The sequence below is a fragment of the Spermophilus citellus genome (genome assembly GCF_964194105.1).
Source record: "Spermophilus citellus genome assembly, chromosome: 16".
Taxonomy (NCBI): Eukaryota; Metazoa; Chordata; class Mammalia; order Rodentia; family Sciuridae; genus Spermophilus; species Spermophilus citellus.
The window spans coordinates 57,369,651-57,394,438 of NC_138196.1; positions in this window are offsets into that span (position 1 = coordinate 57,369,651).

Here is a 24,788-nt window from a genome sequence, read left to right on the forward strand (position 1 = left end):
AGAACTTTCTAGTATTTCCATAAGGGAAACTGCATAAAAACTCCATGACTCAACACTCATGACATTTTCCTGTCTTAATATTACCATTTATTTTGTATTGTTTTTATCTCAGTACTGAATTTCCCATCTTATTTATGTGTCTTCTCTACTTTTTCTGCTATAGTCTTTAATATATTCTCATATTTTTTAAACATATTTTGCCTCATAGCTTCAATAACTGAAGTATATCTGAGCCTGGTTTTGTTGATTACTTTCTTGAGAGTGAATTGCATTTTTTGTTTCTTTGTGTTCTTTATGATTTTTTATTGAATTCTCAATATCTCATTAAGTCAATAGAGACTGAGTTAAATCACACTTATGTCTACAGATGTGCATATTTTGATTTGCTAGTCTTTGGTGTGTGATGTTGAGTTAATCTTCTTAGGAATTGACCTTGGTTCTGGCATGTTATTGTTGTGATTACTCTCAACACATTCCTCTTTAGTTACTGTTATTTTTTTTTTTAGTGTGTGGGGTAGGGCTGTCTCAGGGTTTTGCTCGGTGATGTTCTACAGTTAGTTTTAGGTTTTCCCTTTGCACTCATGCTTCAGAAAACTTCTTTCTCACTGTCTTGAACCTCTCCAGTAGTACACTGCATTGTTTTGTTTCTCAATGCTTTTCTTGGTAGCCTCAAGTTGAAGACAAGTTTGGAGTAAATTTTCTGTATTTCTGAACAGAACCTGTGTCCTTGATGTGTTGGGATGGAATCATCTTAGCAATCTTGTCTTTGTGCCAGTCATAGGGAATCTTGAATGTACTTGGGCCAAAGGATATTCCTATCCGTGTGCCAGGTGTGGAATGAGATTCTTTTTCTGTTTTCTTCCTCCAATTGCAATGGATCTTTACATATGCTCCAAAGGCAACATATCCTACCTTTCTCATAAGTACTAAATTGGTTTCATAAAGAAGAGCTAGGAGTGGGAGTGATTTCTGGGTCTAAGGCTTTGGGGTTTATGTACCCCATGATAGCCCACATTCATCTTTAAGAATTTGTTGAAAATATTACCTGTTTTTATTAGAGTTTATATATCACATATCAGCCACTATAGATAAAATGTTTGTGCCCTGTAACTCCTTGGAGTTGACTGCCTTTCTTTAGATTTTAGGCTAGTTGCTTTTCTTTCTAGTTCAGGGTTCATTGAGGGTCAAGCAAAGTTATGTTTTTATAGGTTATAAAGCTTTTTCTGTTGTATAGGTAGGATTCACATCCTTTCCATTTTATTTTTTAGCTAAGGTACAAGCCAGAAGTTGCCCCTTCATTTATTTTAATTCATAATATTCCATTTTCTTCTTCATTTTTCTTTTCTGAAATTGAAACGAAATTCACTAGATAATTATACAAAGCCTACGCAAATTACAAACAAAATGAAAAAAATATATGTAATCCTTGTTGGAAGACAAGACATCTCTTAATCACTTCTAATATTTCCTTTTCAATGAAATGTCTTTCATTAGAACAATCCTTTTGGTCTCTCCCTTGCTCTTGCTCTCTTCCTCATTATTTATGAAAAGATTATTAGTGAGTTTAAGAGTGGATCTGGGAATGTGAAGCTCAACCCCTTCACCTTCTTTAATTTTGTAGGCAAGAGTATCAGACATTCACATTTTGCTCATGTCATCTGTAGCACAACCCCAAATTCAGAACTCTAATACTAGGCATACTAGGCATGCAGGTTCTTCATGAGGCTTGATATTAGGAAACTTAATTCTGCCACTTATATAGGGCATTTCTTTTTATAAAAACCTTAACAATAATAATGGTCCTCTTTTGCAATTCCTATGACTTATTTCCTTGCTGATCTCAGAGAGATTTCAAACTCAGATGGATAGAAAGATACATTAGTTTTAAAGCCCTTTAAATCATAAGCAGCAGTAGCAGCAGTATGGTCGTCACCAATGTTTCTTTTTTTTTTTTAATTATTTTTTCCTCCCAATGTTTCATTATTGACTATGATTTACCAATCTGCTGAGAATTTAATCAATAGTGAAATAAGTTCTCACAATTATTCTGGAAGTTTGCCATGGATGTTCTTTTTTTTATGATACATTATACCTGTTTAAAAAGTTGAAAGCTGGCTTACACAGGTGATTACTGTTTAAAAAATCTTTGAAAAACACTACCTCACATGACTTTTATCTGATCAGTTCCGAATCTTCCCTTTCACTTCAAGTATTTGTGACAGGTTTATCTACCTATTGCTGTGGAACCTGTCATCCCCAAAACTTAAAACAATAACATTTATCATCTCACAGTTTCTGTGGATTAGGAATCCTAGTGCCTCTAACTCAAGGTGTGTCACAGGAAGTGATGAAGCTTTTAGTCGAGTCAGGTTTTGACCAGGGAAGGATCTGCTTCCAGGCTCACTCACATTAATACAATAGACTTGCGCTGGGGATGTGGCTCAAGCGGTAGCGTGCTCGCCTGGCATGCGTGCGGCCCGGGTTCGACCCTCAGCACCACATACCAACAAAGATGTTGTGTCCGCCGAAAACTAAAAAATAAAGATTAAAAAAAATTCTCTCTCTCTCTCTCTCTCTCTCTCTTAAAAAAAAAAATACAATAGACTTCAGGACTTGGCAGACTTTTGACCAGAAAAAGCAGTTGGTTGCCATATAAACTTCTTCATGTAGTAACTGTCAACATGCCAACTTGCTTCTTTTGCGACATAGAGAAAGAGGAGAGGGAGAGACAGAGGGTAGAGCGGGGAGAAAAAGGGAGTTAACATAAGCGATATGTTATCTAAATTCCCAAATTGTGTTCATTAGAAGAAAGTCAGTAAGTTAAGCCATCACTTATAGGTGAGAAGGGAAGAAAATATACAAGGGGAGGATAACTAGAACATGGGGGGCAAGGGATGGCAGGACTTGAGAGTCTATAGGCAGCCTATACATAAGAACATGTCATATGCTCTATTCACTCCACCTCTGGGATTTTAAACCTAATACACTACTGTCTGATTTTATCCTCTTACCCTTTAAGCTCTTACACATTTACTGTTTCCAACTGATTCAATGGCCATATTCAGGTTTCTAGTGCTCTCTATTTCTCCCCTTTTTAACTCTGGGTTCCTATTTTCTCTTCTTTTTCTAAGATAAATTCCAAATGCTTAGGGAATATATTCTTTATTCTTGAACTACTATCACTACAGCAATCCTAATTACTCCATTTTGCCTTTCCCAAAAAAGTACACTTTTATACAAAGTAAATTGAGCTCTCTGTACTGTGGAATTCAACTCTTTCTGTTTTAGCAAAAGTACATAGAACTTCTAGTCTCTTTTCTGGTATCATCTCATTTCTGATTGGTTTGTTCCCTGAGCCCATAAAATATGTTTGTTTGATTTTTTTTAAACACATTAAGAAAGACTCGTACCATGACCCCTCTACCACGCGGCCTGCGCAGTGGTTTCATTAATGAGGTTCTGGCATTCAGTTAGTTAGAAGAGATCAAAATAAAACACACAGACAGTACCTTATTTTAATGCTAGGTCCAAGACGGCTCGCCTCCGATTCCCTGCCTCCAGCCGCCCAGCAGGGCAGCGAGGATTACTCTGGGCTAGCAGGAGAGAGAGAGAGCGAACACGCCGGGGATCAGCCTTTTATTTGGGGGAAACAAGAGATTCAGGGGAGAATTCCATCCAATGAAGGTTGAGGGGGGGCTGCACTCCAAGGTCAGGGTCAGTGATTGGGTCTCCAGGGTCAGTGGTTACGCACACCCCCACACGGATGGGCTCTCTCATCAGGAAAGGGTCGGGATAACTCCGACACAGCCAGAGTGCCTCAGGCCCTTAACGGGAGTCACCCAATCACGTGTCAGAATGGCTCCCCACAACCCCACAACTTTTTTTTTAATAGTCAAGCTGTCAAGATTTAAATAGAGAAAACTTTACACCCAGTCCACATTTTTCTTTCTACTCACTTCCTCACACATCTCAGTCTGACCCCTTTGCCCAACTGTCCACTGAAAGCTCACTCTTCTGTCCTTCTCTTATTCAAATTTTTTTTTTTTGTGGCATTTAACACTCTAGGTCACTTTTTCTGCCTTGAAATTTCTTAGAGCCTTTATTAAGAATTTTATCCTCACCCCAGTAAGATTGGCAGCCATGATTAAGTCAAACAACAATGAGTGCTGGCGAGGATGTGGGGAAAAGGGTACTCTTGTACACTGCTGGTGGGACTGCAAACGGGTGCGGCCAATTTGGAAAGCAGTATGGAGATTCCTGGGAAAGCTGGGAATGGAATCACCATTTGACCCAGCTATTGCCCTTCTCAGACTATTTCCTGAAGACATTAAAAAAGCACACTACAGGGATACTGCCACATCGATGTTCATAGCAGCACAATTCACAATTGCTAGACTGTGGAATCAACCCAGATGCCTTTCAATAGATGAATGGATAAAAAAAAATGTGGCATTTATACACCATGGAGTATTACGCAGCACTAAAAAATGACAAAATCACGGAATTTGCAGGGAAATGGATGGCACTAGAGCAGATTATGCTTAGTGAAGCTAGCCAATCCCTAAAAAACAAATACCAAATGTCTTCTTTGATATAATGAGAGCAACTAAGAACAGAACAGGGAGGAAGAGCAGGAAGAAAAGACTAACATTAAACAGAGTCATGAGGTGGGAGGGAAAGGGAGAAAAAAAGGGAAATCACATGGAAATGGAGGGAGCCCCTCATTGTTATACAAAATTATACATAAGAGGTTATGGGGGGAATGGGATAACAAACATGGAGGGAAACGAATTACAGTAGATGGGGTAGAGAGAGAAGATGGGAGGGGAGGGGAAGGGGGATAGTAGAGGTTAGGAAAGGTAGCAGAATACAACAGTCACTAATATGGCAGTATGTAAAAATGTGATGTGCAACCGATGTGATTCTGCAATCTGTATTTGGGGTAAAAATGGGAATTCATAACCCACTTGATTCTAATGTATGAAATATGATATGTCAAGAGCTTTGTAATGTTGTGAACAACCAATAAAAAAAAAAGAATTTTATGCTGGCTTAGGCAGGCAGCAGTTCATACCTACATTAGAAACTGCTCCAGATAAAACTGATTCAGCCATTCTATGTAAAACAGAGTTCTGAGAATTCAGTTCTCAAGTCAACTATGCAGTAAAGTAAATTCAAAACCACTATCTGAGGCTAATGCTAACTGACCCACCATGATCAAGGCTTCTCTCTGAATACAGGTCAGATGTCCTTCATTTCAGACACTTTCTTCTTTTTTAATACTGTTCTGCTTTCATGGAAGGACAGCTCCATATGTGTTCAGTGAAGACCTCATTATAATTTTCAAGTAAGATTTTGCAAGGAAGTATACTTTTTTAACTAATCTTGCTGAAGATTATTCAAAATATCAGTTTGGAGAAGTGATATTGAGGGAATATTGAATAAAAGATAAGCTATATCTTCTTTAACATAATGCTAAAATACACCAACCCCTCTGAAAATAAAAGATATTTATGTTATTTTTGTTAATTCCATTAAAAATTGTTATATATGGAGGAGAAAATATAGTAATCAAAAATTTGTATTTTGGAGTGAGATCAATAAATTCTGAATTAGAGAATCATTAGAAACATCTGAATTAGAAACATCACCCATATCTTAAAACCTGAAAAGATAACAATAGGACTGGTATCCTCACCTGTGTAAGCCAGCTTTCAATTTTAGGAAAACAAAATACTCTGATAATACTAACTGCACTCTCTCATCTGATGAGGCTAGATGCATTTCTAAAATTACCACTAATTTTAAAATTCTTAGAAAGCAAAAGTTTTTTCTTACATTTTTTATACTTGTGAATTTAATCCCGAGACTACAAGTCCTAATCACTTATCTGTCAGCAAACTGTGTAATATCACCTATGACAACACTGTGAATTGCACATTATATACAAGTAATACATATTCATTCCATATTTTCTAAAAATGTGTTTGTGAATATGTGTGTACATGTGTGAACATGTGAAGCTCTTCTTCACTGTCTCAAGATGTCTAAATTTGGGGGGATTGGAAGCTGGGTTTTATTTGTTTTATATTGAGCTTTGCATTTTGTTTGCCTTTTAGATTTTTAGCAACATTAATTAATACAATAGCTGGTCATTAGAAAGCATTTCAAAAGCAATTGTTTTATATATATATGTAAGTGATAAAAAATAGTACATGGCAGCTTTATCTGGAGTTCTGGATTTTGTTCTAAATTATTAATAAGCTTCTAAAGTACTTATGAGTTGATATAAAGTGAATACTAGTATAGTGCAACAACATAGAAGGCAATCACTAAAAAGAAGAGATACACTCAGCAATACTGTAGACTGTCTTTACTAGTCTACTCAGGCTGCCATGACAACTTACTATAGATTGTATGGCTTAAACAACATCAATTTGTGTCTCACAATTTTGGAGGCTAGAAATTTAAGGTGAATGTTCTGGTATTCAGTTTCTGCTGAGGCTGTCCTCTTAACTTGAAGATGACCACCTTTTCATGACATTTTCATATGCCCTTTCCTTGGTAAATGTATGAGAAGAATGCTCTTCCACGACCTTCTGTAAAGGACTCTAACCACATCATGTTGGTATCCCCACCCTTATGACATTATTTACGCTCAATTATCACTTTCAAAGCCCAATCTCCAAATATAGCCATATACACTGCAGATCAGAGCTACAACATATGAAGTTTGGAGGGACAAAATGTTCAGTTTGCAACACAAACAAAAATGGATTTTTAAAATATTTTCAAGAGACAGGAAGTAAAGAAAAGGAAAATGGAGATAAAAATAAGGAACAGACATAAAAATATATTATAGTCATTAGATATCAATAATATTATTTAATGCAAATGAGCAAAAAATTATAAGAAATAAGCATTATGGATTTTAAAAATATTAATATAACATCAAAAAAGCACTATAAATATGTAGTACCCTAACATGAATAAAATGAAAACTGAGTGGTAATAGTCAAACCAAATAAAGTAATTTTAGAGCAAAAAAATTTATCAGAAACAACAAATAACAAAACATTTGTTATGGACCAATTATGTCACTTCAAAATGCATATATTGAAACCCTAACTACCAATGTGACTGTATTTGGAAATAGGGTCTTTTAGAAAAGGCTAATTAAAGTTAAATGAGATAATAATAATGGAGTTTTCAACCAATAGGATTGGTATCCTAATAAGAAGGGGGCGAGACACCAGTCATTCCTGCTAATATAAAAAAGGGTCATATGTGAATACAAGAAGAACATTTCCATCTGCAAGCCAAGAAGAGAAGTCTTATCAGTAAGCAGCCCAGCTTGTACTTGAACTTCTTGCATTCAGAACTGTGGGAGATAAATTTCTGTTGTTTAAGCCACGCAGTCAGTGGTGTTTTTTTTTTTTTTTAATTGTTGGTCGTTCAAAACATTACATAGTTCTTAATATATCATATTTCACAGTTTGATTCAAGTGGGTTATGAACTCCCATTTTTACCCCGTATACAGATTGCTGTATCACATCAGTTACACTTCCATTGATTTACATATTGCCATTCTAGTGTCTGATGTATTCTGCTGTCTATCCTATTCTCTACTTGAAATAGCAGCCAACCAGACTAGTAAAAGTGTCAATCTATCAAAAATACATACCAATCCTAAGTTTATATAATGACGAAAAAAGAGATGAAAGTATATGAAGCAAAACTGGTAGTTCTGAAAGGAGAGAGGTGAATTACAACTGTAACTGAAGAACATAACTCTCTCAACAAGTGTAAAAAAAAATAAATAGAAAATCAGCAAGGATCTAATAGGTATCTATAGAGTATCAGCACCATACATTATACTCTTTTCAGGTGTTCATGAAACATATACTAAGATTAGATGCAGTCTATATTGTAAGATATAAATAAATTTCAACATTATCTTTAGACTCGAATTAAAAAGAGTATATTCTTTGACTACAGTTAAAAAAAGAAGAAGAAAAATCCCCCAAATATTACAAAACAAAGTAACATAGTTCTAAATAATTTATGGATCAAAGAGGAAGTCTCCAGCAAAATAACAAGATACAATGAACTGAATGAAACAGAAAACACAATCTAGTACATATGACAGATACAACTAGCAAAGTACAGTGAACCAAATTTATATCAAAAAGTTGCATATGTAAAAATAGCAGAAAACTCTCAAATCAATAATCAAAACCATTTCTATAAAATCTTTTCCAGGAAATAGAAAAGAAAGAAATATTTTAAATTTTTTTTTCTATCAAAACTAGAAAAGGATAAAATTATATTGGCAAATGTTCCTGCTATTGAGGTACCTCAATTATGGATTAATGAGAGCTCTATTTTTTATAATGGCATATGGATCTTAAAATATAACAAAATAAAATTTCAATAAAAAAAGAATTTTATAGAATCATGTGGTTGTCACAAAATTTCAGTGTGATCTCTAACAACAATAATGTATATGAAACAATTAGAAAAATAAAAAAACATTATCAATACTTTATATTCATAGTTAAAAATCAAGCTAGCAGAATTGGGATAAATTCTAGATAATTGTTTAGAGACTAATTGAGACTATAGACTAATTGAGATTTATTTATACATATAAAATAGTAAAGAGTTATTACTTAAAATTGTATGACATGCTAAGTTAGCAATTGTACTTAAAAATCTATATAAATATATTCTGTTTTGTGTAAAGCAGAGTTATGAGTAATGGTAGAAGTATCAGGAAACAGATTTCATTCTTGAATGAAGAACTAGCATTTATAATGAACAATTAATGATTGTTCTTGCTTGCTGATATTATAAGCACTTAACATGTATAATTCATTTAGTCTTGAAAACGACATAATGTGGTCATTACTAACAACATCTACATTTTGCAGATAATGAAGATAGAAGTTAAATATTTTCTTACGTTAACTTACACAACAAATAACAGGGCCAGGTTTTAAATCAAAACAGATTGACTTAAATGCTTTTGCTATTAATAATTGTGCAGAATCATTTTTTATTACAGGTTTAGAAATCTCTAATCAAAAGATCTGAAATAATAAATGCTCAAAATCTGAAAATTATTGAGCATTGATATGATGGCAGAAATTGAAAATTCCATACTAAGAATGAGGATGGTATAGGCTGCTGAAAAATAAACAAGAAAAAAAGAATCTTTTATAAGGTAGAAAATTATACTGGCAAAGCTTTGCTACTAGGGTATCTCAGTAATGGATTTACAAAAATCTTTATAATTTTTACAATAGCATATGGATCTTATATTATCCCAAAATAAAGTTTTAATAATTAAAAAATAATTTTATACAGCCACATAGCTATCACAAAATTTCCGTGTGATTTATCACAGCAGTAATGGACACACAATATTAGAAATGCTAACGTTGCTTACAAGTGAACGTTTCTTCTCTCTCTCTCCTTATTTTTAAAATATTAAAAGTGACAGAAAAGTAAAATATTCCCCAATACTAATTCTTGCCTATTTAAGACCTCCATTTGTTTTTTTTAAACTATAATATAATAAACAAGAACATACAAGAGAAAATTGAATTAATAAAGTATTTCCTTTTGAAAAGTGCTTTGATTTGATGACAGGTCAATAAACATTTAATGTGTTGATAATCAAAGTAAATCTATGAATTGTCAATTCTATGGGATGAACACACCTTCACTAAAGCTCCATTGACCTCAGGTGATTAGTCAGGGTCAAAAAGCAGGGACACTAAATATATTACATAAATTAACTCCAGCCTATAACATTGAAGGTCTGCATAAAACATTCAGAACCATGAGAAAATAAACTTCTCTGTTTAAAACTCCTAGTCTGTGGTATTTTTTATTGCAGCCCAAATTTTGTGTTTGACTTGGATTCCATCATCATTATAATTTTTCATGGAACTATTAAGAAAATTTTCACACAGAGGCACAAAAAAATCATTGAATACAATTATTAGATGAACATGGATTCATCAGATGTCACTAATTAAGGAGAACGTTTTATAGAGTAATGAGCTTGTCTAATTGCACAGCATTATTATACACTTTAGCTTTCTTTTTAAAGAAAATGTTGGAATTATTGCTGTTTGAAGTGCAAACAGACAAGTAGTAGAAGATTAGCCTAGTGAAATGGAAAGAAGTAGGTCATGAATGGTCTTTGTAAACACTTTTATGAGGATAAATACCATGGTTTTACTTGTGGTTTGTCTCAATTACTCTCATAATAGTAAAAATGATGAATACATTGGACAGAAAGATAATCTAAAAAAGTATTTTTGATAATCCTGCAGATTAGAGATGAAGCTTGGTTTAAATTATGCAGTTGACTGTAGAGCTTAATAGGTGAAAAGAGATTTGAAGGATATTGAAGAACTAAATTAATAGTGTTCATTAAATAGTTGGCTACAGTTACTGAAGCAAAAAAGTAGAGATCTGGACCATTGCCTATGTCTGTATATCTATGATTGGGTGGAAACACACCATTATATGATATTAGAAAAAGCAGGGGTGGAAAAAGATTGAGCTGGGGAGAAGGTTTAGGATCAAGGAATTCAGTTTTTATGTTGAATTTGTGTTATCCTTAGTGAATTCCAGAGAAGACATTCCACAAATATTCTATTCAGAAACTCAGAGTTTGAGATATGAACATACTGTATAGTTGCTTATATATGTGTCATCCCCATGTGCTTATTGCTTCTCTCAAGAAAATCAATTGTGTTACATTACTTTTTAAAATCACAAATGACTGAAATACATTATAATTAGTAGGTTCCTCTGTTTTTTTTCTCAAATACATAAGTTGTAAAAATCTCGAGTTTCTTGAACTTTTTGCCACTTCTATGTGTTCCATTTTGTGGAATTTAGGAAAAATTAAAGTTTTAACTTACACAGAATGTTTCGATACATTCATATATTTGGGCAAAATATTCGTGTTTCCACAGTTGTACTCTTAATGATAAATTCAAGGGAAAAAATAAACACACTCTGTTTTGTACTTGGCAACAGATTGATATGTGACTACTCACTTGGAAAAATAATTTCTCATTTCTCCATAAATTAAAACTAACATAGCTATTTATGTGATTTGGAGGAAACTAAACTTTCAAAATTTGGATGCAAATTTAACTGGGACAAGATCTTGAATTGTTATATTAAAATTATTGAGGCATTCATCTTTTCTGACTGAGTTACATTGTTTGAGAGAAGATTAGTTTCTTTTTCCGTTCATTTTGATTAACTAACAAAATTTTCCTGGAAATGGAACATCAAGGCTAATGCACCTGTACACTCATCTCAAAACCTCAATAATATTCTTAATACAAATAGTTTATAATATACAATAAAAATCACTCTTCTGACACGAACTAAAATGTCTAATAAAGGGGTGACAAGTGCACTAAAATGAAAGCCATCATTACATTGAGTTAGAAAGACATTTATTTAACTGGTTAGGGTTCTGACTGAAATAACTGCATGCAATTTGTTAATAGGTCTGCAAATTATTTTATGACGGCAATTTTTTTAACTGTTCCACTGACAGTTCAACATTCACAAGACTAGCTCTAGTTGTGTCATCAACTCACTGCATGAATTTCAAATTTACAATTGGCAAGCAACAGGAAATTACCTACAATGCTCATTCTGAAATATAATTTAAGACATGGTGTTTATTCTTCTGCTTTTTAATAGCATCTACTGAGAAATGACTTTTATGGAGAATCCAAACAAATAAAATTTATTTCATGCTCTATAATTTTATGAGAAACAAGTGATAATAAACAGGCTGACATCATGACTAGATTCATAAAAGCAAACAGAAAGACAATGGGCAGTTTAGATCCTATATCAATAATCATGATTCTTACAATAAGATACATGATGTGTATGCAGCAAAGCCACATCCATCAGGGTGACTAGTATTGAGGGGATATCAGAAAAAGAAGACCACTTATTTGCCAAGAGTTCAGGCTCTGGAGCCTAACTATCTGTATTTTATTCATTATTATTATAATTGTGGTTCTACATGCTTGTATTATTTCAGCCATGGGAAGATTGGAACCTGTGTAGTTGGTATGTGTTAATGCTTAATTGATTGGTCGTAATTTATTTCAGTATATAATACAAACTTTTAAAAGAGTTACTTATTTTTATCTCTATTTTAAAGGTGAAGAAACTAACATACCCTATGTTTAGGAATATGCATGTGTTTACTAGAGAATAAGTATTCAAGCCAAGTTTTTGATTCACTTATTCTCCACCCGTACCCGTGACATTTATCCATTAGGAATGCTGTTCTAAAGAAATAACTATAGAGGAGAAAATGGCATATCTAGAGGACCTCACAGGACTCACTGAAAGAAAAGTTAATATCTTTTAAGACAATATAATCTGAACTCAAAATTAAAATATTTCCTTATCCAAAGATAATATTCCAAATTAAGATTTGGGTTCTTAATTGATTTGAAATTGACTACAGAGTTACCTTAGACACCATATACTACAAAATAGCATGTAATGTAAGATAATAATTCTCATTATTTTTCAAAGAATAAAACTAATTGCTATTTTATAAATACCTCTGAAATCTCAGTGAACAACATTAAAATACTTTAATAAATATATTGTTCAATCTTAAAGTAAAAATTAAAGTTATATGTATCTATGCCTGCTTAAAAGAGAGAAATATTTACTTTTTCCAAAATTTAGTGTAAAAGGTCACTAAATACTTAAAGGTGTCTTTTCTAGACTCTGACAGAGATTAAAAGGAACATAGATTGCTAAACTGCCTCACTGCTCTGATACTCCATGATTGACTTACCATGACAAATAGCAAATGAGATTTTTTTTTAAGGACCACAATGCCACAGTTACTAGTTTTTTTGGCCCAAAGCATACAGTAGGTAACAGAAGCCAAAATAAGTCTTATTTTTGAAAAAGAAACATCATTTTTATTTTATCAAAATAAGAGATTAATTTCAGCAGAGCTGATCTTCATGAATATATTTCCCTTCAGACGTTGCCAAGGTCGATGGAATTTTGACTTGTCGGGTACATTTATGCTGGTTACAAAGCTTAAGCCTTCCTGGAGCAAATATAACTCACCATCTATCAAGTTTGCTTTTTAAAGTTCAAGTTGAATATTTCTATTTCTAGCCCAGCCTTTACATGCCCTGCTGGTTTTTTCCTCTGTCTCTTATTCCTGGGCTTCTTTTTATTTTTCTAAAACCTCAGATTATATGAACTAAGATTTCTTAGCAAACACACACAAAAAAAAAGAAAGAAAGAAAGAAAAGATTAATTAATGAGTTATTGTATTTTAAAATGGTAACTACGTATGTTTGTCAACTTTTCATTTTTCATTACTGTGGGCAAAACACCTGTCAAGAATAACTTACAAGAGGAAAGATTTATTTTGGCTCACAGTTTTAGAGGATTCAGTCCATGGTGGCTGGCTCCAAGGCAGGCACATCATGGTGGAAGTCCATGAGGGAGGAAAGCTGCTCAGCTCATGGAAGCCAGAAAGAAGAGAGAGAGAATATATACTTTTCTAGGACAAATCCCTAGTAACCTAACTTCCTCCAACTAGTTCCTACCTTCCAGTAGTCCATTCAACCATCAATGGATTCATACATCAATGAGGTCAGAGCCCTGATTTTCTAATCACTTTCTGAAAGCCCAGCTTTGAGCACAAGAGTCTTTGGGGACCTTCCAGATCCAAACCCTAAAACTACATATGTGCACTGAGATTCCCAGCATAAGCTCCATGTCAGGTTATATAAACTAAGGTTTCTTACTGAACTCCAAGGGGAAAAAAAAAAATTAATGGCTTATTGGTGAACATTAGATAGGGGCACTGAGACTTCAGTGTTGATTTCTATTTTAAATAGAATTATACAGTGATAAGAAAATAAGTGCTATGTATTTATAGGTAAGATAATGGGTACTGTGATGACCTTTGCATAACATGTGATTTATGTGATTGTTGTGTGTAGATTTTAAAATGAATGCTTCAAGGAATGAAAAAACAAGAAGAATAATTAATGCAGTTGAAAAGTAAAAATACTAAATTTATACATTGTAAATCATTTGACTTTAAACTAAATTTGTAAGCTCTAGACACTTATCTTTACGTATTCGATCCATTTAAAAATACCCTTAAGTTTTAGTGATTTATAAAGTTTCTCAATGAAGAGCTCCACTGAAGCTATTCTTCCAAGTTTTCCAACTCTTATATCTTGCACTTCAACATGCAGGAGTCAAATATTTTCTATTTTGAGGATTAAAATAAGATCTAGTTTATCTTTCCTGATACATTAATAAATTAATATCATATTTAATGAGACACTCTTCTTCAATAAATAGGGTTCTTTCCATTTTCAATGTTCATTATGAGAATTTTCTTATGTACCTTTGGAGATGATCTGCATTAATATAAATATAAAATTTTTTAAAATGAGAATTTCAATCTTACTGAAGGAAAAAGTAATAGAGAAGCAAGAGAGAGATATTTTGGTTATCATGGTTTCTTTCCAAATATCCAGTGCCCTTCTCTTTTACTCTTATAAGAGAACCCTTTTCCAGGTAGCAGTGCATTGTCCCTTTCCTTTTGATGAGGCCTTCAATATAAGGTACATTGCAGTTAAATTCTGAGCCAGGTCAGCCAATACACCATCCCTATGGACATGGTTTTTGGTGGAGAATAGGGAAACCGACTCAAAATGGAATAGATTTATTATTTTAATGAACTGAAAAGGACAAAGAAAAGATACTTTCCTTTAAAGATTATGGACAGTAAGATGTATTTTATTCTAGACCTTCTGATTTTTATTTGTGCCACTAAATAGATGCATCTTTCAAGAGAGTGGAGTCTACACATAAAGGCATGTATCCAATAGACAGACAGACATGTTTTTGAAGATAGCTTGACATTTTCAGTTAAATTTTTAATTGGATTCCTGTCAGGTTCATAGAAAGAAAACAGGATTCCTGTCAGGTTCATAAAGAAAACAGATTCATACATGAAAGCATGCATGCCCCAGATTTCTAAACCTGTGGTCTTCTCTGGTTTCTGTCCAACATTTCATACAGCAGTTGCAGTGAAATGAATGTCTATGTACTTCCAAAATTCATATGTTGAAATCTTATCCACGGTTTATGAAATTAGTGAGTAGGGCCTTTGGGAAGAGATTGAATACAGGGAGTTCATTAATGGTTTTATTAAAAAAAAAAAAGATCTCTGAGGTATCCCTTTATCTTTTCTCAAATACTGAGAAGATGGCCATCTTTGAGGAGGGGCACTCCACTGGACACTGAGTCAGTCAGAACCTTAATTTTAGACTTACTAGTCTCCATTACTGAAAGAAATAAATTTCTGTTGTTTATAGGGCACCTAGTCTATGGTATTTAGTTTCAGAATTCTGAATTAAGGTAGTTGACTATGACAGTAGTATATAAATTAGAAAAAGGAGGCCTGTGATGTTTATGACTAAAATGCATACATCTGTACAAGAAAAACCACCATAAGCTTTTGAAAGGCCACAACTACCAAAAATGTCATTTATAGGCTATGTTTCAGAAGATGATTCTGCTTTGTGTCACAGAATCTGTAACAAAGCAGAATTGTTTAAAAAACAAATTAAAAAGCTACCATCAAAATTCTGTAAATATTCTCCTTTGAATGCTTTTTTATTGGAAAAACACTTAATTGGTCTTTGTGGGACTACCATTAAGAAATTGAAATGTATACATGCCAAATCAGTAAAATCTAAATGGGCAGAGTTGAAGATTTTTGCCATTAATCTGCATTAAGGCCCATTTGTCATCCAATAGAGTTACGACCCCATTATTTCAATGTCAAGTTTTAATGTTATATTGTTATGGCAGGGATTCTTTATTTTCTTTCACCTGGTACACTTTTAAATTTCTGACAATTAGAGAACAGCATTTACCAAGTTATAATTAAGTTTAATTAATATGTATGAATGTGTTTACTCTTATTAAAGGAAAAATATTGGAATTAGTTTTAGTAGATAATGTACCAATCTAATACAAAAATCAGACTTTTTGAAATTTTGGCACATTTTGCTTTGTGGAATATTCCAGTGGATCAAATAATTTAGTGGAGTATATAAGCTTAATGTCATTGGAAACTGCAGTGCCCTGGCTTGTTTTAAATCAGAATTAGAGATGTGCCAACCTGTCACAACTCTTATGCACAAAGTACACTGTAGTTCTTCACACCCCTTTGAGTTCATATCAATCATTTGAAAATAACATTTTTTCCTCAGAATGAGCTGTCACTATCAATTTGAATAGTGGCTGTTGAACTGGAATTCTTCCAAATTTTCAGCAAGCCATTTGGTTCATTATATCACTAACCAAATGACTTACAAACCATATTTTTTTCACACTGTTCTATAGAAAATACAATATTATCTCTGCAAAGATTTCAGTAATAATTTAAGATATTTTATTCAGCTATTTTTAACTTTTCCCTGTTTTATTTGTATTTCTTATTTGTTTTTTAATAATCAGTCAAAAGCCTTTATTTCTTAATAACAGATCATTGTAACACCCCTTTCCTGTTCTCTTTATAAAACTGTAAAACATTCTAAGCTGTTCAATATACTACTCAAGTTGAAATGATATTTGTGAAATACACACATCTGAATAAGGACAATTTTCTTATTTTAGTGGTTACCATATCTGGCATTTCATAAATGTCCTGAGTTTGGTCAGAAAGTGTGACACAATCTGTTGCATGGAATTCACAACATAAAATCAGTTGAATTTTTTTCCTAGAGGACAAATGTTTTTTGCTCTCTTTTACTCAGTTTTTTGTTTCATTGAATTCGCAAATTCATACATAAACTTTTAGATTTTAGGAGAAAGCTAGTTTATTTTATTACCTCTGGAGACTTCAATTTGTAAAATCTATCAATTTCAATTAATAATTGATTAAAATATAAACTCTTTAAACTCTTATATAAGGTGTGTTGTAGCTGAGAAATAAAAAGCATATGACAGAAAACATTTTAACAGTTTTTGACACATGCAATACCTGGTAGATATTGCTGGTGTAGAATAAAATTCATATTGGGATTTTCAGTCTAAGTCCTGTATCTCAACTTGTTGTGTCACTTTGAGCTCATTCTATTACTTATCTCTGTAAACAAAATGGGGCTAAAACACTAACCTACCTGTATGTCTGGGAAGCTCTAAAGGCAATGCAGCCTAACCCATATAAAAAGAATTTGAGGTATTGCCAAGTGTCACAATTCAGGAACAGTAGAGCAATCGCTTGTTACAGTGATGCTGGAACACTCAAATTAATCTTACCATCATTTTATCATGATGTCTGAAAATATACCTCTTGCAGTATATTTCCTTCATCTTTTGAAAAACTCAAAAATTTAAGTACCTTAGGCTTTTTTTGGTCAACCTGATACATCCTTTGGAGTCACTTTTTATCCCTTCTATTTCACCCCTGGAAATCTGCATCATATGAACAAAAATTTTAATACTGAACATTAGCAATGGTTTAATTGATTCCAAGTTCTTCCCTGGTAATAACTTCCTTCTTAATCAGAGACACTGTATTTCATACTGCTCTAACTTATGAAAACAATGTTGTGAATCATCATTTTCATTCACAAATTATCAATCTGCCATAGTCATCCTACTGTATTGATACACACATACCTATGTTTATTGTGGCACAATTCAAAAAATTAAATAAAATGTGGTGTATATAAGAGTGTTATTCATCCATCCAGGAAAATGGATGGAACTGGAGAGCATCATGTTAGATGAAATAAGCCAGTTTCATAAAGTTAAAGTCACATGTTTTCATTCATATGTGGAAGTTGGAACATAATAAAAAAGGAATATCATAAAAATGAAAGGGAGACCAGTAGGGTTTCAAGGTCAGGACAGAGGGAAGGTCAATAAAACTACTGGAGAATAAAATTGACCATAATTTTATTATGTGCAAGAATGATCATGTCAGAATGAATCCCACTATTATGTGTAACTGTTGCACACCAAATTTTTTTTAAGTCAAACTTTCTAAACATCTGCATGATTACTAGAAGGGAAAATTAGTTTATCCAACTGATCAAAGAAGAGAAACTTTATTTTGTAATTTTAATGTTATTTTCATCTTCAGTTTACCCTTTATTAAAGAGTGGATAGGTAACCTGTCTAATGATGTTTCTATTCTTTTTCCTGATAGTTTTTGAGTTGTAGGTTATTAGAGATCTGAATAGAATTTTTTCTTATAAGAATTCATACCCCATTTGAATCAAATGTATGTCAAGATCATTGTATTGTCTTGAGCAACTAATAAACAAACAAAAACTTTGTCAGATATCCATGCCACATATTTTTAGCATAATTTTGTATTCTCCTTACATTTATTTATTTACGTGCAGGATGACTTCAGCACCTTTTTTTGGTTTCTTGGAAATTAGGTGTGTTTTGCTATATATCTCAGTGATGACTGATTTATTATAATGATTTTTTTTTCAAATGATACTTTTCAAAATTATTCTTTTGAAACTCTGAATTCCACAGAGATTTTATCTTCAGTAGGTGTCACTTACCCATGAAGGTAGATAACACTTCAATCACATTAGCACAGTAATGCATTGATTCGAGAATATAAACTCAATGTCAACACAAATAGCCTGGTTATTGCAATGTTTACATTCTAAATTTGCTTGAAATATTCTGTGTCCTTCATTCTTAGCTTCAGGTTATAAACCACCATAGTATTTCAACAAGATTTAATGATTTTTTCACATTTGTTAAATCGTCTGGTGGACCATTTTAAAAGTACATTATATTATGGGTTTATTTTCTTCTTTTAAACTATTATGAGCAGCCTAGTGAGGTATGAAGTGATATCTTACTGACAGTCTGATCTGTATTTCTCTGGTGCCTAATGATGTTGAGCATCTTTTCATATATTTTTATTGTCACTGGTCTATCTTCTTTGGAGAATTGTCTGTTCAAGATTTTATCCATTTTTTTAAAAATATTTGGTAGTTTATCTTTTGTTGTCAAATTTTAAGAGTTTTTTATGTATTGGATAGGAGACTTTTATAATAATCCTTGACTTGCAAATATTCTCTTCCTTTCTGCAGATGATGAAGATGTAGTGAGATTGGAATCTTCAAACAATGCTAGCAAAAATGTAATATTTTGGTGGAATGGTTGGTTTATCAAACAACTAAAACATGAAGGTATAAGATCCAGTGATTCTAATCTTAGGTATGTCCCTAAAATAATTAAAAACAGATACTCAAAACAAATACTTGTACATTAATGTTCATAACAGCACATTCATGATGAGGGCCACAACCAAGTTAAGATTGCGCCTGGCAGTATGCTAGGAGGAGTGGTTTCTGAGCCAACGCCAGGGAGCCATTAAGATGATAAGGATTCCTTAATGACTGACTGCTGTGTCTAGATTATGTCAATTAACTTAAGCTGTGTGTAATTATTAAGATGATGAGGATTCCTTAATGACCAATTGATGTATCTGGATGTTAATTGAAACAAGCTGTGTATAATCAGTTAAGTGTATATATACCTCTACTGTCCGACACTAAAGCGGCTCCTGCTGTATCAATCTTCACAAGTTCCTTGTCACTCGCCCCCTGGTTATTTCGCCCAGTCAGACTTTGGCACATTCACAATTGAGATAGGTAGGAATGACCCAAATCTACCAGCAGATAAACAAATAAACAAAATGTGGTATATCCATACAGACATTATTCAGCCATATAAAAGAATACTGTTGTATTTCTAACATCATTGAACCTCAAAATCATTATGTTGAGTCAAATAAGCCAGATATACAAGTTCATATATTATATAATTACATTTATATGTAAGTTGCAGAATAGGTAAATTCATAGATACAGAAAGCACACCAGTGATTATTAGGGGACAGGGAATTGAGGAGAGAAAGATTGCTTAATGTTTATGGTATTTCTTTTAGGGTGATGAAAATTTCATGGAAATGAAAGGAGATAATGGCCACATGTCAGTGACTCAGTAGATTTGCATAATAGAAATTTATTCTCACATAGTTAATGAATGGTACAAGTATTTTGCTCCACAGTGATTCAGGAAATAATATTGGTATATATCTTCTAAAGGTGCCATGCTTTAATATTTAGTATTTTATTATCTAATATTTTCCTTAGTTAATGAACAAGAAAAAGTAAAGATTTGTACTGAACTTTTTCTTTTTGTTTTTTTTCTAAAGTCATATATCTATGACTAGTATATGATTCTTCCACCAAATTCATAGGCTGAATCATCTTGTAGTTTTAGAAGGGTGACAAAATCCTTTCCCTGGCTGAGCAATAGCTAGCTACTTGCCAACAATAATTCAATACAATGATTAGGAATCACACATTTCAAACCAACATATGACTATCTCTGCCTCGTGTATTCATAATGGCTGGAAAAACACTGGAGAGAATTGATTTTGCTGCTGAGTTTGAAATAGAAAGATTTTGACAGTTGAGAGTGCCAGAGATTCAGCTATTGCCTCTCAGATTGAAACATACCCTTCCACTCTGCATGTGATGCTGGGATTGAGACCGCACACCACATTTCTCCTTTGCCCACTGGCTACCTACAGTTTCCTCCATACATTGGATGAAAGGAACACTGGATTTGAGCACTAGTTTTGTTCCAGTTGCCACCATTTTTATATTTCTAGAGCTAGCACAGTGATGCCTTTTCAGATGTTCAAGGTATCAGTATCTTGGAACTGTTCTCTCCTCAGGCATCTGTGCTACTGCCCCACAAACCCTTTTTCCCAAGGAAACCACAGTAGGTTGTGACAACCAGATGGAGTTTTTTGAGTCTTGGATCTGCATTGTGATGATATCAATTCCTGGGAAATGCCTCCTGGGTCTGCCTAAAATGACAATGAAGTCTTAAAAGAATTCAGCTGAAAAGGAAACGAATCAGACTATCTTCTGTCTTAAGCCAAGGTTAATTTAGGAACTTTGAGTAGGTAGATCTCACAGGTGAGAGGATGAGTGTGGTATGAGCCTTCTAGAGACTGGAAAACAAAACTTCTAAGAAAAATCTCCATTTCCTTAAAAATTTTCTTGAAAGAATAATTGCTTGCCCTGTGTCTGTGTTTTATACCAAACACTCCCCTTAAATTCTTTGAATCCATCTTGGGAAAAAAAAAAAAACAATGACAATTTACTATCTCAAAAGTAAGATATCAAGCTAATCACTTAATCAATATACTTAATGTTTTCTTTACTCCAATCCTCCTGCAACTACATGTTACTCTTTCCTAGAAGAAGAGATTTAGAAAGTTTTCACCATAAAGAAATAATAAATGTTTAAGGAAGCAGATATGTTTTACCTGATTTAAATGCTATACAATGTGTACATGTATCAAAATACTACATGGTACTCTCCAGTAATATGTACAACATTTACGTTTTATATATTAGTAATTATTAATTTAATTACAAATACTGAAAACAGCATTTTATTCATTACCTTTAGTGTAGAAATATTTTTTCTTATCTTCCACTTTTTCCCAATTTGCCTTCATGGATATTCCTCTTTATCTTCCTTGCTCAAATCTGTATCCTACTATCAACTAAATATCAATTGCCATTGTTACCATCCCTAATTCTGAAAAGACCCTGTACTTAGTTCTAATATCAACTTTGTCAAAATTTTCTCTAGTCTCCTATCTTCCAACTTTCAAAAACCGATCATGAGTTTTATCACTTACATTTCTTTCTTTCAGCATTAATATATTTTCCTGTTCTTAAATATTGCATAGATAGGAAATGTATCTAAAACATATTCTGTTTATTGTTTAAAGTGAAGCATTGAAGTTTCTGACTATTGTTTTACTGATATTTACTTACTCTTCAATTAAACTAATATTTTCTTTATATATTTTGATTTTTCTCTCTCATTATTTCCAGTTTTCTTCCATTTGCTAACTATAAACTTAATTTATTTCTTTAGTCCCATAAAGTATAAAATCATGTTGTTTATTTTAATTTTTTTTTCTTTTTTAATGTACATGTTTGTTGCTATAATATTTTGTTAAGCTTTGTTTTTTTTATTTTTTCTTCAGCTTATTGGTTGTGAATTTTCCAATTTTTCTCTTATGATTGATTTCTAGTTTTATAAAATTGTGATCAGAAAAATACTAGTCCTATCTTCTTGAACTTGTCAATACTAGTTTTATGGCTTGATATATGATCTGTCATGGAGAATGTTGATTATGTTCCTGGAGAAAGTGTGTGTTCTGCTACTATTTGTTGGACTTTTTTGTATATTTCTGCCAAATCCAGTGGTCTACAGTGTTGTTCAGGCCCTCTGTTCCAGCATTGATTTTTCTATCTGTATGATCTATCTATTGTTGAAAGTGGATTATTAAAATTATTGTACTGTAGTCTATTTCTTCCTTCAGTTCAGTTAATATATGCTTAACAGGTTTAGGTGCATCAATATTTGGTGTATATATATGCACAATAGTTACATCCTTTTGATACATTGCCAATTTTATCATCATGTGACCTTCTTTGTTTCTTTTGACAATTTTTACTTGAAGTCTATTTTTCTCTAATATAATTACCTTCACCCCTGCTCTCTTTGGTTATCATCTGCATGGGAAAAATTTTTCAACCATTCACTTTTTGCCTATGTGCACCCTTAAAGCTAACGTGAGTCTCTTATAGGCAGAATCAAATTGAATTTTTTCTTATCATTTATTTTCTGTATGTTATTGAAGAATTTAATCCATTTACATTTTTAAAAGCTACTGATAGATAAAGACTTACTATTGAAGTTTTGAATTTTTGTTAGTTATTTTTGATGTTTGATTTTTTTTTTGTTGCTATTGTTATTTTTTTTATTCCTGTCTTCCTTTTGATTTGGTAATGTTTCATGGTGTATGATTTGACTTCTTTTTTCTTTTTTTTTTTAGCATGTACTATATATTTTTTTCTCTGTATGTCTACGATGCAGCTTGCACAAAATACTTTATAGTTATAACAATCTATTTTAAGCTAATAACTGCATAAAAATATTTACACTTTAATTTCTTCTTCATCAATGTCTAATGTTATTGATATACTAATTTATATCAGTATCTTCTATGTATTAACACATTATTCTCATGATATTGTTTTAAATAATCTTATCTTTTAATTTTTAAAAGTGATTTTTTCCCTACAGTTATAATATTAGAGAATTCTGATTTCAACTTCTATCTTTATATTTAGTCTTATTATTTTCACAGATTTTCATTGTCAGTAGCTAGTATCTATTTGTTTCCACTTGAAAAACTCTCCTTTGCATTTCTTGTAATGTCATTCTAGTGGTGATAAACTCTCACAGATTTTGTTTGTCTAGGAGAATCTCTGTCCTTCGTTTCTTAAAGACAGCCTTGTTTGGTATTTTACTTTTAGTTGACACATTTTTTTCATTGTTTTAAATATATCATCTCATTCTAAGTGTTCAAGGCATCCACTGAAAAGTCAAATGATAGTTTTTTATTTAATGAGAGTCTTTTTTCTTGGTCACTTTAATAATTCCCTCACCCCACCCCTCTCTTGTGTGTATGTGCATATTTGACATTTTAGAATTTGATTATAATATATCTTAATGAAAATTTCTTTGTATTTAATATATTTGGAGTACTTTGAGGTTCATGAATCTTGATGTTCATTTTTCTCTCCAGATTTCAGGATGCTTCTGTCATTATTTCTTTAAATAAGCTTTCTACCTTTCTCTGTTTCTCTGTTCGTTCTTAGGCTCTGATAATGCACATATTGGTTTTCTTGCTGAAGTCTCATACTTGTCACAGGTTTTCTTCACTCTTTCTTTTTTATATTTTGTCTGTCATCTAGGAAATCTGCCTATTATTTGTGATCATCAACTCTTGTGACTGATCAAAGCTCTCTATCGAATTTTTCAGCCCCATCATTGTGATCTTTTGCTCTAGGATTTCTGATTGACTGATTGGTTTAGTACTGGGAATGGAACCTGAGGACACTTTACCACTGAGTAACATCAATCCTTTTTTATTTTTTTATTTTGAGACAGTGTCTCACTAAGTTACTTAAAAATCTCATTAACTTGGTAGGGCTGGCCTTGTCTTGAACTTGTGATTTGCTTGCCTTAACTTCCTAAGTTGCTAGCATGTAATTGTTTTATATGCTTTCTTTTTCTATGTTGAAATTCTAATTTTCTTCATGTTTTGTTTTCCTGATTTCTGTCTATTTTTTTCCTCTTATAACTCAATGAGCAATTTATATACAGTTATTTTAAATTCTTTGGCAGGAAGATAATATAATTTTGCATTTTTAAGGTTGGTTATGAAATTTTATTTTGCTGTATTGATTGTTTTATATTTTCATGATTTTTTATGATGCTTTCAGAAATCAATTGATTTTTGTGCATTTTTTTTGTGCATTTTGAAGAAACAAGCAGCAATTCTAGTCTTTACAGACTAGATTTGTCGGGGAAATCCTGTCATTAATGAGGCAATCCAGAAAGTATTAGTGGGCTTCTGATGAAATTCAAAGGCATACTTTCTTCTGGAGTCCTTGGGTAGGCATTTTTTTCTAGGTTTTCATATGAATGGGTCTGCATCCTGAGTCCTGAGGGAGGCCTGGATCCTGGAAACTTTGGCCACAGTTTTCAGTCTGAAGCCAGGATC